At 43.3% G+C, this 14581-nt stretch overlaps 1 protein-coding gene across 2 annotated transcripts in view; it reads right to left on the reverse strand.

The window, feature by feature from the left end:
• Positions 1 to 14581, reverse strand: part of LRRC3B (leucine rich repeat containing 3B) — a 402453-nt gene that overhangs the window by 324991 nt on the left and 62881 nt on the right. The window lies entirely within an intron of this gene.

Raw genomic sequence — 14581 nt, forward strand, 5'->3', positions numbered from 1 at the left:
TTCTTTCTAGAACTTTCTAATGGCCTGTGCCACATGGATCTTGGAGAATGAATTGGGAGTGGGGGTGGAATAAAAGCCAACTTGCGATGAATGAAAACGTGATTGTTTATACGCGGAACTGAGGGTGGACTCTCCATTCAGAACAATCACATGATAGAGTTCCAGAAGAACTCTAGCTTTTGAGACTGGAGGGAAAGTCTTAAATACTTTTGAATACTCCTTTTTTTTTTTTAAAGGCTCTGCATGTAGAAAATTAGTCCATTAGGAGAGGCTGAACTAAAAAGTTCTCTCCTGAGGTACCACTAGTTCTGCTTGCAGGATTTTTTATGTGCATCCAAAGACTTTCTGTTAATTCAAGAACTTTTTGAGAGCTCAAAACTAAGATTTCTAACCAGAGTTTGAAATAGTGCTTTCATGTCAGAACTGGATATCAAGCCATGGGAATGTTCACTAACATTTTATCCTAGTAAACGGTCAACAGCTTTAGCCATCTATGCAGTTCTACAGTTGCATTATGGAAATTTTAGAAGAGCCAAGTCAGCTTCGTTTTTCTTGCTCCCTCCCATTTCATTCACCTCCAAGCTTTCCCTACCATCCCTTAAAAGCAAAAATCTGGACGTAGCCTCCCCTCCCAAATTTCTTGATGGCCCCCAACACCAGCTTGGCAAATGGGAGGTTAAAATAAGATCAGCAAGGTTTTGCACATTTTGGAGCCCATCAAGAACTAGGAACTTTGCCACCTTCACAATCTCAGAAATGAAATATTTCATTTTTCTAGCATTATACTTTTTTTTTTAAGTTTAAAAATAAACACCAAAGCAACCCATGCTACATTGTTTGACCCTTCTGACCCCTTGGCTCCTGCCACAGAGAGTGAAGTACGTCATCGGCACAAGAGCAATTTGGTGTTCATTTATGCTCAAATTGGGTTCTCAGTTTGAGGGATTAAGAGGTCAGGGAATCCACTCAATTTATTTTCTTTGTTTGTAGAGGCAGGCTGGCTTTTTAAGCAGCAAGCACTTTATTTTGCAGATTGCTAGTGGCTTTGGCTCTGATTTCTGATAAGATGCCTGCTTCCAGATTCACAAGTCTTTTTTAATGGAATTTTTAAAAAAGAAACTTGGCTTGAGAAGAGAAAGCAGAAGGAGCCTCATTACAACTGTAAGATATCTGCTGAAGGTAACAAAAGCAAAGACTCAGAAGCTGCAGAAGTTCAGAAACTGCTTTATCATCTGACTCATATCCTCAGCTTAGCAGCCTTGACATCTGTCTCACTGCATCCAAAGGACAGCACTATCTCATAAGTTAAAAGATACAGAGAAAAGAAACTCTCATTCTACCTGGTTTCCTGATATTTAAGGCTTTCCTGCACCATAAAAAACTGTACCCCATTTTTTATATAGCACAATAATCCTATAAACCCTGACCTAGCAGTAACACATGAGGTAGATTAGTCTTAGTATAGGAGTATACTTAGTATCACCAGCCATTGTGGCTGAGGGGGATGGGAGCTGTAACCTAACAACATCGGGAGACCCAAAGTGGGGAGCCCCAGCCCTAAGCTACAGAACGGAAGGGGTTAAAAAGTATTCCTTCCTACTCATGTGTTGCCAAGATCTCTGGCCAGTTCTAGCCTGTTTCTCTGGCCAGTTCTCCCCTGTAATAGAACTTGGCCAGAAGTGCCTTGGAGTCGCCAACTGACTGATAACCCAGGTTCATCTGACATGGAAACAAAGAGGAACACAGGTGCTGGATCCTGGCCCTTGTCAACTTCTTTCCTGTCTAAATATCTTAGAGCCACAATGTGTGTAACAGTCTCTCATTAGGTTATCTGGCCAATGATTTGGTGGAACGCATTTCATTTTGGAACACATTTCATTTTGCAGGAGCCCAGATTGCTGTGGTAGGGGCTAGCTCCCTCAGAATATTTCAGGTCCCATCTCTGAATTCTCAGCTTTCATTTCTTTGGATTAAAAGGGGTGCTCAAAGTGGCTTACAACCATCAAACTGAAAACAAAAACATATACAGTAACAGCAACAACAAAAAAACCACACAAACAAAAAACAGAACAGCATCCACAGCAAAAAAGTGTGTCGTACAGAAATAGCCACGGGAGATTAAAAGTCTGTCAAAATAAGAAAAGCTTTCAGAGAACCTTCAGCTGGATGACGTTTTCTTGTTCACACAAGGCAAGGAGTTGTGCAAGCTGCCAATGTCATTACAGAAAAGGCCCTTTCACAGGTCACCACCAAGCACACCTCTGCAGGTTGTAGGAAGCACAAAATGACCTCACCAGGGACCATTTTGGACAGGGATTTATGGATGCTCCTTTCAAGGCCTAATAAACTGCTGGAAAGAGATCAGAATCAGACTAGAAAAGGTTCCAGGAAAAAGGCATTCCACTGGTTATTCAAATGTTACTGAGTGTGCATATAGCTGTCTGTACATGTTTTTGAATGAATGACTGTACATGCATTCATTTCAAAAGTCATCATGAGACTTAGACCTCTTGAAAATGTACAGATCAGAGATGTGTTGAAAGCAGACCACCCAAACCCCTCATTACTCTCTTCTCACAACACCCCCATTGTGTCCAACACTGGGCTTCCAGACACAAGAATGCAATCAGTATCATTGATTTGGTACTCCTGGTGCCCCAGAGACAGCAAGAATCAGAATGGGTCAGGAAGGACCATACCAGTGTTTCAGCAGTCTGAAGGCATGACCAGTTGTATAACAAGGCTGAGAACTTCTCTAGATTGATAAGCATATCAAGCCAGCTTCTGTGCTCTTGGAGAACTACATCTGGCACAATGAGACCTGTTGGAAGAAGACTCAAGGTCAATCAGGTCCCTCCCTTTGACAGAAACTAAAAACAAAACCCCTTGAATAATTGCTTGAGAACTACTGACCGTCAGCAACAAGAGAGAACTAGCAGTTCTTTTGTCTGTTGGAGCACCTGAACAGGAGCAAATATACTGGCAAGCCTTAATGCAATCAAACCTTTGTCTTTGGCCATTAAGGGTCATTTCCAGAATGGGCACCTGCTTAACCCGGTCTACCAGGCAGAAAATCTCTACATGAGATGCCATTTTTCTCTCCCAATGTGCATAACACAAACCCAGTGAGTGCCAACCTGTATGAAGTATATGCTTTCCCTGGACAACCCCTGCACACACCAGATCCAGCTCAAGACTCTAGTTGTACTGTCGGGGGAACTGGTGGCCCCTAAGCTAAGCTGCCTTTCTACTTCACCAGACATTTTGCTGATTTGAACACCTTTCCCTTCCCCTCAACCTCCATCACTTCCAAAGTTTCCCTTCATTTGGTCAGTTTTTTGGAGTTAAATTTTTATGTTTAGAATTGCATTTCTGAACTGCCCACCCCCAGCCACTTTCATAACCCAAGGTTCAGCCTATCCTTCTACCCCAAAGGAAGACAAACCCCATTTTTGCAATCAACATGCTCCAGCCACGCAGAACTTAGGACATGTATATTGACTAGCTTTCTTTACTTTATCTATCACCCCCTTCTCTCTTCTCGGCCCACTATGCTCTTAAGCTTGTTTTCCTTAACAACTCAATGCTCTGCTTAATGACCAGCATCTTGTAGTTGTGATCTGTGTCACTGGCTCCTTGGGAGGTTGTTGACTTGTCTGGAGCTATTCTATTCACAGAGCATGATAACAACCACACATCTCAGCAAATGTGGTAACAGAGTGTTTATTGAAAATAATATGTGAATAACAGTAGTAGAGATACTGATTAACGTGTGTGTGTGTGTGTGTGTGTGTGTGTGTGTGTGTGTGTGTGTGTGTACAGGTAAGTAAAGTGTGCCATCAAGTCAATTTTGACTCCTGGCGCCCACAGAGCCCTGTGGTTTCTTTGGTAGAATACAGGAGGGGTTTACCATTGCCTCCTCCCGTGCAGTATGAGATGATGCCTTTCAGCATCTTCCTGTACTGCTGCTGCTCAATATAGTACCAGTGGGGATTTGAACTGGCAACCTTCTGCTTGTTAGTCAAGCATTTCCCTGCTGCGCCACTTAAGGTGATTTACTATGTACAGACTAAGTACAAATTGCACATAATGTGTGAATAGGGTTATTGTTTGTAAATCAGCTGAATGTGTGTGTTTGGGCAGTGTGTGTGTGTTGTGTTTGTTTGTTTTGCATCCCTTTTGGTAAATCTAGACACATGGGTGGAATAATGACAATGTTGCTCTCGCCAAATATAAGAAATTATGAAAAGGCATAAGGAGATGAAGCAGGACCAAGTTGTTTATGCTTTATAAATTAAATCCACTAGCTTGACTAGAGCTGGGGCACAATTACACAGCCTTTCCATCCCAGCATTCCAGTTCAAATACCGAAGGAATGATGTAGCACATTCCCCATGATCTGCCCCTACCAGAGTGGAAAAGACCTTGAAACGGTCCCTTCTGGGGTGTGGCCGCATCTTCTGGTAGTGTCTATAGTGGTTTATTTTCAATAATTGTATACCACTTTTCAACCAGAATGGTTCTCTAAGTGGTTCATGATGTTAGTAACAAAACCACCAATAAAATGGTTGAGCAAGTGCTTCAGAGGGATGTCTAATGACCTCTTTCCTGCCCATCTCGGAGAGCCAGCTCAAACAGAAGGATGGAATCATTCATGGGGAACATGACATCTAAGCACAGAGGATTTTTTTCTCCTGAATGGTGGTGAGGCACACACTACAGAAGATGATTTGTAGAAACTTGTGCTTCTTTTGCCAAGGCTGTTGCACCTGCTCTGTATGGAAAGAAAATTCATTCTCCATGGCTGTCAACCTGACATCTTTCACCAATATTTCAGTTTGATATAAAAAGTAATCCTATTTGAATACAGAGTAAGCAGTTAAATCTACCATGAAATGGGAGAAGAGTGCAAACTAACAATGAAATAGGATCATGATCCAGCCTAAATGAAATCTTTGTCCTTTTCTCAAAATATCACTCTGGTGCCAAAGCTTAATATTCACTCTCTCATTAAAAATAATTTCAAAGGCCAGAGGTCCAGCAAAGTAAATCTACAGTAATTGTACTTTTAGTCTGTCTTTCCATTTCACTAGCTTTGTCTGCTTTTAAGGTACTTGTGTAGGACTGTAAGTGCCTCCAAACCAAACTTCTCTTGGCTTTTCACTGAAAAAGTCAACGCTTTTACTTCATTCCTGAGAGCAATAATGTGCATACTGCACTGGCATGCAGTCAAAATTTCCTGGGTGTAAAATAAAACCTACTTGATGTAAAGTATCATTAACTGAATTCCTGCTCATATCTCCCCCTCCAGCTGCCCCAATGATTACTGGATTTTCAGGCTATGATTTTACATTAGCACACTTTAATCATACTTTCGATCAAACAAGCAAAGTGGTTGAATTATTCTAAGAAAGAAAGATTTTCTTCACTCAGTAAGATAATTCTGTTTTATGACATAAGGGTCATTATCCACACCTTACACCTTAACCATGCACTTTTTCTGAAAGGCTTTTCTGTCACTGGTCTATCTTGGAGATGATTTTACACCACCAAATGCCAGTGATGTGTGTTTGATTTATTTACATTCCATGTAGATGAAAAATATTTCCTATCACTATTTGGAGCAGTCATTTTCCTCAAAACGTTCTGGTCTTTAACTGTGTTTAGTTGAGGGTGGACAGAGAGAAATTTTTCTCCCCCTCTCATACAACAGCTGCTCCCGAATGGGTCACCCCATGAAACTGAAGGTTGGGAAATTTAGAACCAACAAGAGGAAGAACTTTTTCACACAGCACATAATAAATCTGTGGAATTCTTTGCCATGGGATGTGGTGATGGCCACCAGCTTGGATGGCTTTAAAAGGAGCTTAGACAGATTCATGGTGGACAGGTCTATCAATGGCTACTAGTCTGGTGGCTGTGGGCCACCTCCAGCCTCAAGAAGCACAATGCTTCTCAATACCACTTGCAGGGGAGCAACAGCAAGAGAGAGAGAATGTACACACCTCTTGCCTGTGGGCTCCCCAGAGGCATTTGGTGGGCCACTGTGTGAAACAGGATGCTGGACTAGATGGGCCTTGTGCCTGATCTAGCAGGGCTGTTCTTATGTGTTTCTAAACTTATTCCTCATGTGTTTGGCAGTTGAAATTTGAGAGCGCATGCATGTGACAGGATGGTTTTTCTTTGCTCTCTGGCAGTTCTGAATTTAAGTCTTAGGGATGCTCATATGTGCTGCCAGTGATTGTGCTTTTTGTCCATAAGGGCTAACCTGTGGTCTGTAAAGCTTTCTTTGGTGTTTTCTTCTGAGCTGCCTTCCCAACAAACAGGCAAAAAGCAAAGCCATACAGAACTTCCATTGAGGCAGTTCATAAGAGGAGCCTAACTCTCCTGGATCGAAACTCTCCAGAATCTTGCTTCTCACAGTGGACTGTCATGACTCCAAGCAATGTACAACCAGAGAGGAGTGGAGCAGACATAACTCCCAAGAGGCAGAACAAATGATTTATTTGGGCGTGGGGTCAAGGGGGTTGCAAGTAGCTGGGATGAATTGGGAAAGGATTCTTGGCGTAAGCTATGTAATCAAGGACTGTCACCTGTGGAAGAAAAAGATGAATAAAAGGCAATTAGAAGACAGGTTCAGGGCAGAAACCAGAACAAGCTCCACAAGGCATGAATACATGGTGAAGCCCCTATGGTGATGTTTGCAGACTTACCAAGTCCTTTCCATGCAGAAGCCTTTGTAGTGAGATAGGGTCAATGCTATTATTGAATGTGCAACATTCAATGTGTGTAGCAATGTGTAATACAGTGCCAAATAACTAATATTTTGTTATTCGTGCTGAATCAGGTTCTGTGGAAGCTTAATCACTAGATTCCTATAATCAGCAGCATAGCTTTCTTCTGTACTAAGGCTACTCTGCCCCATGAAAATAAAATACTGCATTATTATCCCTTTCCCCTTGTATGACAAAAAATGCTCTTCTTCCAGGGTGAAAGTCTGGATATGAGCCACTGTTGATGGTTTTTTACTCTCTATTCCTTCTTCTCCGTACTCAGCTACCATTTCAGAGATGGTCAACACGAAGCTGTTCAGCTGTTGGACTACAGCTCCCATCAACCCCAGTCACAACAGCCACTTTGGGTGGGGATTGTGGGGGCTGTAGTCAATAACAGAGAGCCCAGGGGCGTAACTATAATAGGGCAAGGTAAGACAGTTGTCTGGGGGCCCACCGCCTTGGGGGGGGGCTCCAGAGGTAAATCACATGACTGACTTTCCCAGCAGCACACCCGCCCAGGCTTTACTTCATGAGGTGAACTTCAGTGAGGGGGGGGCATTTTAAAACCTTGTCTCTGGGCCCACTCCAACCTTGTTACGCCCCTGAGAGAGCCTCAGATTAGCCACTGGGTGTTTTTGTTTTTGTTTTTAAACACACATAGGATTTGGCACAAATCCTAGTATTGTCACTGAAATCAATTTGCTATCAACTTCAAAGGAAAACTAGTCCCTTGCGTTTTGTGTATAAAGTTTCAGCAATTTATTTCAAGCAATGTTATTTTCTTACATAAGGCAACACGTCAACATGGTTTTGTGACCAAGACAATGATGGAATCCAATTTGCATCCTTTCCAACTTGCTTTTCAGATTGGAATGAGATATATGGCCATTGGTCAGTTATCCCCACATTAGGCTTTTATTCATAGAAGTGTAGTGTGGTGTAGTGGTTAGAGAGCCAGAGTGGTGTAGTGGTTAGAGTGCTGGACTAGGACCGGGGAGACCTGAGTTCAAATCCCCATTCAGCCATAATACTACCTGGGTGACTCTGGGCCAGTCACTTCTCTCTCAGCCTAGCCTACTTCACAGGGTTGTTGTGAAAGAGAAACTTAAGTATGTAGTACACCGCTCTGGGCTCCTTGGAGGAAGAGCGGGATATAATAATAATAATAATAATAATAATAATAATAATAATAATAATAGAAGTAACTCAAATCATAATTTAGTATTTCATAACCATAACTGCTTATAACACCACATACATGTTTGATGATCCCAAAAGCAAATTAGGATGTCTGTGCCCGACTCACCAGCAGACATGGATGTGAAATCTTCCCACACTATGATTTTCATCATGGGAGACATTGTATTCTACTTCACCATCTTGTCATAGAGACACCCAGAGTAGCCATTACTACTGAATTTTAAAACCACCATATAATAAAACAAATTAAAACAGACAGAACAGTAGACAAGCCAACACAGAGAAGCCAAGAGGAATAAAATTCAGGAACTGGCCAGGCCAGACAGGTGCCTGAGCAAGAACATTGTCATTTGGCATTTAAATCCCATCAGGCAAGAAACCAGCCAGATCTTCCCAGGCAGGGAGTTTCACATCCTAGGCACCATAACCTTTGCTTCCACCAACTGAGCCAGTAATGGTGGTGGATTATGGAGCAGAGCCTCACCTGATGGATAGGATCATGAAGGAGGACACAGGTCTTCAAGTATCCTGGTCCCAAGTTGTTTAGTACTTCAAAAGTAGCAATCAGCACTTTGAACTGAGCCTGGAAATGAATAACTAACTGAGCAAAGAGACACCTTTTAAAGTGGAGATTCTCTTATATCTAGCAGGGCAGGGAAGAGGAACTGTTCCTATCTAACCCTAGCACAATGTCCTTCAGTGGCTGTTGCTGCTGTCTACCTTCTATTTTCTTTTAACTGTGAGCCATTTTGAGGCAGGGAACCACCCTATTTATTATTCCTTGTTGTAAGTGAACCGCTTTGAGCACTTTTGTTGAAAAGCAGCATATATCCATAGTAGTAGTGATTGGAAGCCAGTGAAACTGGTATAACAATGGAGCCAAGAGCCACAAGCTCAGGAAGTGTGGCCCTGGTCAAAGCTCTAGCTGCTACATTTTGAACCAGCAGAAGTTTCCAAACACTTCTCAAGAGCAACTCAGTCAATCAGTGGCACACCTAGGCATTTTGAGAGCCCAGACCTGAAAGGCTCCAGAGGGCCCCCACCTGCTTTAGGCAAAGCTGGGGGGGCGGGGATTGGGGGGACAGAGAAGAACCTGCATTTCACCCAGTGTGCACACAATGCCTTCCACTCCCTGGGGCCACCAGCTGTCCAGGGGAAGGGCTCGCCAGAAGCCCCCTGCCACCCTCACGCCTGCCCTGCTGCCACCGTGCCAGTCTCTCCTTGTTTTGCTGCCATGTGTGCAGCTGGGGGCTGTGGGGTAAGCTGAGTGGGCCTCCCATGTGGTGGTGGCTGGTGCTCCTCTCTAGGCCCAACCGGGTCTGACTGAGCACAAGCAAGATGCTCCCGCACACCTGCACAGTGTGATTCTTGAGTGTTGCAAGTTGCATGCTTGCAATGCTTGAGACTTGCACTGCACAGGCATGCAGGAACATCTTGCTTGTGCTCAGTCAGACCCTGTTGGGCCCATCAGGCCCACCAGCTGCCGCCGTCACCACCACAGGGGAGTTTCAAACATTCGGTCCCACACTTCCTATTCACACTCTAGGACAGTGTTCTTCATCGTAAAGGCCCAGGGGCCAGTGGTGACCTCCATCAACCCTAAGAGCAGCTCCCTGAATCATTGTTTATTGTGCCTGTGTGACGCTTAAGCCAAAACCTAAACTATACACCCTCCTGGCACCAAGGCAGAGATAGCCATTTTTCACCATGCAGTGCTGTGCCCTGCCCAGTGTTGGAGGGCTCCTTTAAGGAAAATAAGTCCTCTTGATCCCCTGAATCATCTTGGAAGGTGTGCACAGACTGCTGGGAAGTGTAGAACTAGAGCTCTTAAGAGACAACTCTTAAAAAGGTTTTCCCAGCACTGAGAAAAGCACAGTACTGTACAGAGGTCAGCACAGTGAGAAATGGCTCTCACACTGAATAGTTTTTGCCAACGTGACCCCCGCATGAAAATTATTATTATTTCGATTTCTATACCGCCTTTCCAAATTTCTATACCGCCCTTTCGATTTCTATACCTGCCTTCCAAAAATGGCTCAGGGTGGTTTACACAGAGAAATAAACAAATAAGATGGTGATAAACCATAAATGATAAACAAAAATAGTGATTATCCCTGTTCTAGGATCACTAGAAAACAGGATTCAGGGCAGACCAATGCAGATGGGGGTCGATTCATCCTAAATGTATCCCATCTCATTCCATGAGACAAAATATTGTTCCACCTGAGGCAGTGACCTCAAAAATGTTGGGAAATGGAGGTGGAAAGTTATTGGAACTCTCCCTTCTCCCACCCTTGACAACCTTTAGTTAGAACATTCTATAATAACATTTAACATTATCTGCTATATGATTGCGCACATCGTGTATAGTCTTTTGACATGACATTGGGGGGGGGATCCTCCTACCACTGTTCTACGCTCATCCCTGGGGGATCAAAGGAGAAAGCTTTGTTTGTAACTTAAGGACTAGCATTGGCATAAAGTTGTCAAGACATCAAGGCAGCCTTTAGGATTCAGACCACCAAAAACATATAGCTGAGGGGCATACCAAAAGGTACATCTGTCTAATCAAATGTGTTTGAGGACTTTGCTTTACAGAAGCTATTCTTCTTGGCAAAATGGTTGCCATTTTTCCCCACAATGGGAAGCCCTTCTATTGGGCTGTTTTCTATCATTTTCTGCACTTCTAGCAACATCTTCTAAGTATAGTCAATCATGTTATATTATTTTCCTTCTAGCTGCCACTGGCTCCTGAAGTGATATGACATCCTGCTATTTTATGATTCTGAAAATAGGTTTAGACTATCAAACTTATAATCTATTAGCTGGTCAAAATCAGCTTTTGAAAGATGGTGGAGGTGACAGCTGGCATGCCATATGATCTTTCTTTTGTCCAAGTGGATTATGCTTCAGGCCATAATAATGACCCACCCACATGTTCATGCTTAAACTGATCCAGTTTTAAAGTTATTCTACAATTCTGGAAAAATTCTAAACTGCAAGAGCATTCAATTTTGCACTGTAACATTCATTTAATTCTCCAAAAGATATTTGAGACATACACAAACAAAAAAAACCCCAACTTTGGAACACTTCTCAATCTGTCATTTTAAAAAAAATGATTTCCTTTTTTGTTGGAAAGGAACAGGCATCATATTCTTAACTGCAGGAATTTTTGAAAGACTCCGGCAGAAGAAAGCCCTTCTCAAACAGTTACATTACAGCTACAGCTGAGCCAAGATTACCTGCCTCAGGGGTGTCGCTATAATTGAACAAGTGGGGTTGGGAGTGGACAAGTGTCCCCAGGTCCTGAAGAGAAGCCCCAATGCTGGGCAACAGCTCACTGTTTGCTCCCCTCCTTCTGCCATGAACAGGTGAATAAGAAAGAGAGAAGTATTGTTTGGGGGGATTTTTCCATAGAGAGTGAGGCTATTCACACGGGCAACAGAAACTGGGCTAAGGGAGCCCAGCCCAGTTCCTGCTGCATGTGTGAACCACTGGCAGCTGTGCGGCTCCCGGCAGCCACATGGCAGCGAGCCTTCTTAGCCCACCGCTTAACCCAGGTTTACTGGTTGTGTGTCAAGCAGCCACGGCGGTCACACTTGACGGGAGGGGGGCTCCAAGTAATGCACCCTGCACTCGCACTGTGCTTTATTGAGGCTCTGGGGTCGGGGAACTGCACGGCAGCGCTTCCCTGCGCCCGACCCCCCTGGAGCTGCCAGGTGAGCCGCAGCTGGGCCCTGGAGACAAGCCACCGCTCCTCTGGGTGGGTAATCTGCCCGCCTGGCGACAGGTGAGTGATCGTCTGCAGGGAGAGTGGGTCAAACCCACTCTCCCTGCAATCCTCCTCTTGGTGCTTCACACTGCTCATGTGAAGCGCCTCACTCTCTCAGTTATTTGTATGGGGCATACTTCTCTATTTGAATGTGTCTATGTACTGGCTTGGGGGTGGAGTGACAGTTTGCTTGTCTGCTCCTCACTTGTTGTCTTGAATTCAAACTGAGAGGTTCTCCCTCTCTCTGCATAAAGGACTGTTAGTTTGTGTGTTGTTTTCTTAGCCTATGTTTAGTTAGTAATAAATATCAAACTCTTGTTTCTCAGTTAAAGCTGACTTCCTGTTCAGTTACTTATAAAGGATAAGTAATTAGAGATGTGCAGAAACTAGTTTGTGCACACCCGGGAAGCGGGGTGTTCCTTTAAGGGGCAGGGAGGGGGCCCTTACCTACCCTGCCACTTTCCCCCCACTGGCAATCTCCCCAAAAGTGTTGGTGTGGAGCTACAGTGTACCTTCTTGCAGCCCCGCTGAACATCACCATCCAAATGTGTGCACGCACGTCAGCCATTTGTGTGGTGACATTCACTGGGGCTGCAAGAAGGTACACTGCAGCCCTGGGAGAGCACTAGCGAGGGAAAAGTGGTGGAGCAGGTAAGGGCACCCTCCCTGCCCCCAAAGGAAACCCCCTCACCTCTGAACCAGCATGAATGCCAGATTTTCAAACTGGTTTGACGCTCTAGAAAAGGAGCACCGAACCAGTTTGTGCACATCCCTATAAGTAATTTTTCTACAACATTGTTGATGTTGTATGAATATGAGGTCATTGTAAAAGGTATATGTGTTATAATTTTGTTTTTGAGCCAGAAGAATGTGCATGCATGAGAGAGAGGGAGAAGGAGAACATAAGCATGTGTGTGGTGGGGTGATATTTGCACAGGAGTGAGAATAAGGGCATGCTGGGAATTTTTTATCACCCCATCTTTACTGTTCTTCTGCAGCAAAGATATAGGAGGAAGGAGGGAAGGATAGGAAAGTGGGGAGCCCAGCAGGCTATCTTCCCAGGGTCCAATTCCAACCTTGCTATGCCCCTCCCCTGCCTCTTGTTGACATTTCTAATGAATATATTCATGTTATTTCAGTGATGTTCTTCCCAGAGCAGCTTTATTTATACCCCACAAGCTCAGACTTTATCCTCACTTCCATCAGCCTCATTTTATTTGTTTTCACTGTGGTTTAAACTGACTTGCTGTGGAGAGCCAGATGATTTGTCAGTAACATCACAGTTGCCTATAAACAAAAATCTCATGGGTAGCCACAGCCAGATTAAACAGCAGTGTAGGTAAATGAGATCTAGGATATCAGTCATATACCCTATGGGGGTATCAGTCAGAAAAGCAGAAAAGGTGCTGATCATAAAGTAAACCCTAAAATGGGGTGAATTTTTTTCCAGTAATTTGTTTGGCTGTGCTAATCTTGAAGTAAATATCAAAATTAAAGAATGTTTGGCAGATCTCTCATTCCAATGGGAGCATCTGTTCAGGCAGAACTCAAGACACTAGGCATGGGCTCCAGTTTACAGAAACTTTCCTGCATGCCAAAGTGCATCCAGTCCAGGATTCTTCTTGTATTAATCTTATTTTACTTTCATCTCTCATTGATCCATCACCATCTTTTCATCTCAAAGCTCATTTTCCCATTGAACAAACCCAGGTTTGAAGTAACTTATCCTACCCACCCATTACCTTGATGCGCAGCATTATAGAAAAAGCGATGCAGAAATTGTTTCCAGAATCATGAATAGCAAGGTTTAGCTTCTGCTAAAGGAAATTATCAGTGAATGGATACACAAGTTAACCAGGTAAATGGGCACACAAGTGCAATATAGCATTAACAATATTACAGTAAAAGGTCTCATAATGCAAGAGGAAAGGTCATGGGGATGCTTGTATCACTTTAACAAGCTTATGCACAAACAAACACATCAGAGAGAGGAGCACTAGATAGTTGCAGATGATGACATAAGGGGAAAGACATTCCCAATCCATAAATCTCATTATAGTTTGAACACCTGAAGAATGGATCAGCACAAGGCTGCTGTGATGGTATCTAGATGCCACCAGGCCTTCAGCTCATGCCAATCTTCATGGCAGACTCTATCAAGTCAAGCACAGAATACCCTGTTTACAGAATATAAGGAGCAATGTTAGCGTGAAGTTGTATTGTATCAGACTTTCTTGTGGGGGTGTAAGAAGGGGATTTCATTTTTCGAACCTCTGGTTAGATGTTCAAGCTAAAAGTAGAGAAGTTGCCATGCAGGCCATTCTAACCAAACAGAGACAAAATTGGTCACAATTATAGTCCACCACTCTTTGTATCATATTGAGGGCTTATCCACATTTACCCTCTTCCTCTTACTTCCTTTTTCACAGATATCATCTATTCATCTGAAAAATGTAGCATGTAAACCAGGAATTCATGGATTTGCTGAGTATGTGAAAGTACTACACAATGCATGCTCGTAAACCACCCAGATGAGGGGAACAGGAAACATTAGTAAGTAGTATGTGGATGGGTTCCAAGTCTAAAATTAGTGCATGTCCAATAAAATGGTGCTGCAATATGTAATTTGTACATAGTTTGATTCCCTGGGATCAGCACAACGGCCATTCTCAGTACCACTCTGAATCCTATTAGATAAGATATAACTAGAACATTAAATATGAAGGAAGTTGGCAATATATAAAAGCAATAAGGACTGCATACAAAAAGTTGACCAAAAAACCCCATTTAAAAATCCTTAACTAGAGTCAACATAGGAGTTGATTATATT

The sequence above is a fragment of the Hemicordylus capensis genome, chromosome 6, assembly GCF_027244095.1.
Source record: "Hemicordylus capensis ecotype Gifberg chromosome 6, rHemCap1.1.pri, whole genome shotgun sequence".
NCBI classification, from domain to species: domain Eukaryota; kingdom Metazoa; phylum Chordata; class Lepidosauria; order Squamata; family Cordylidae; genus Hemicordylus; species Hemicordylus capensis.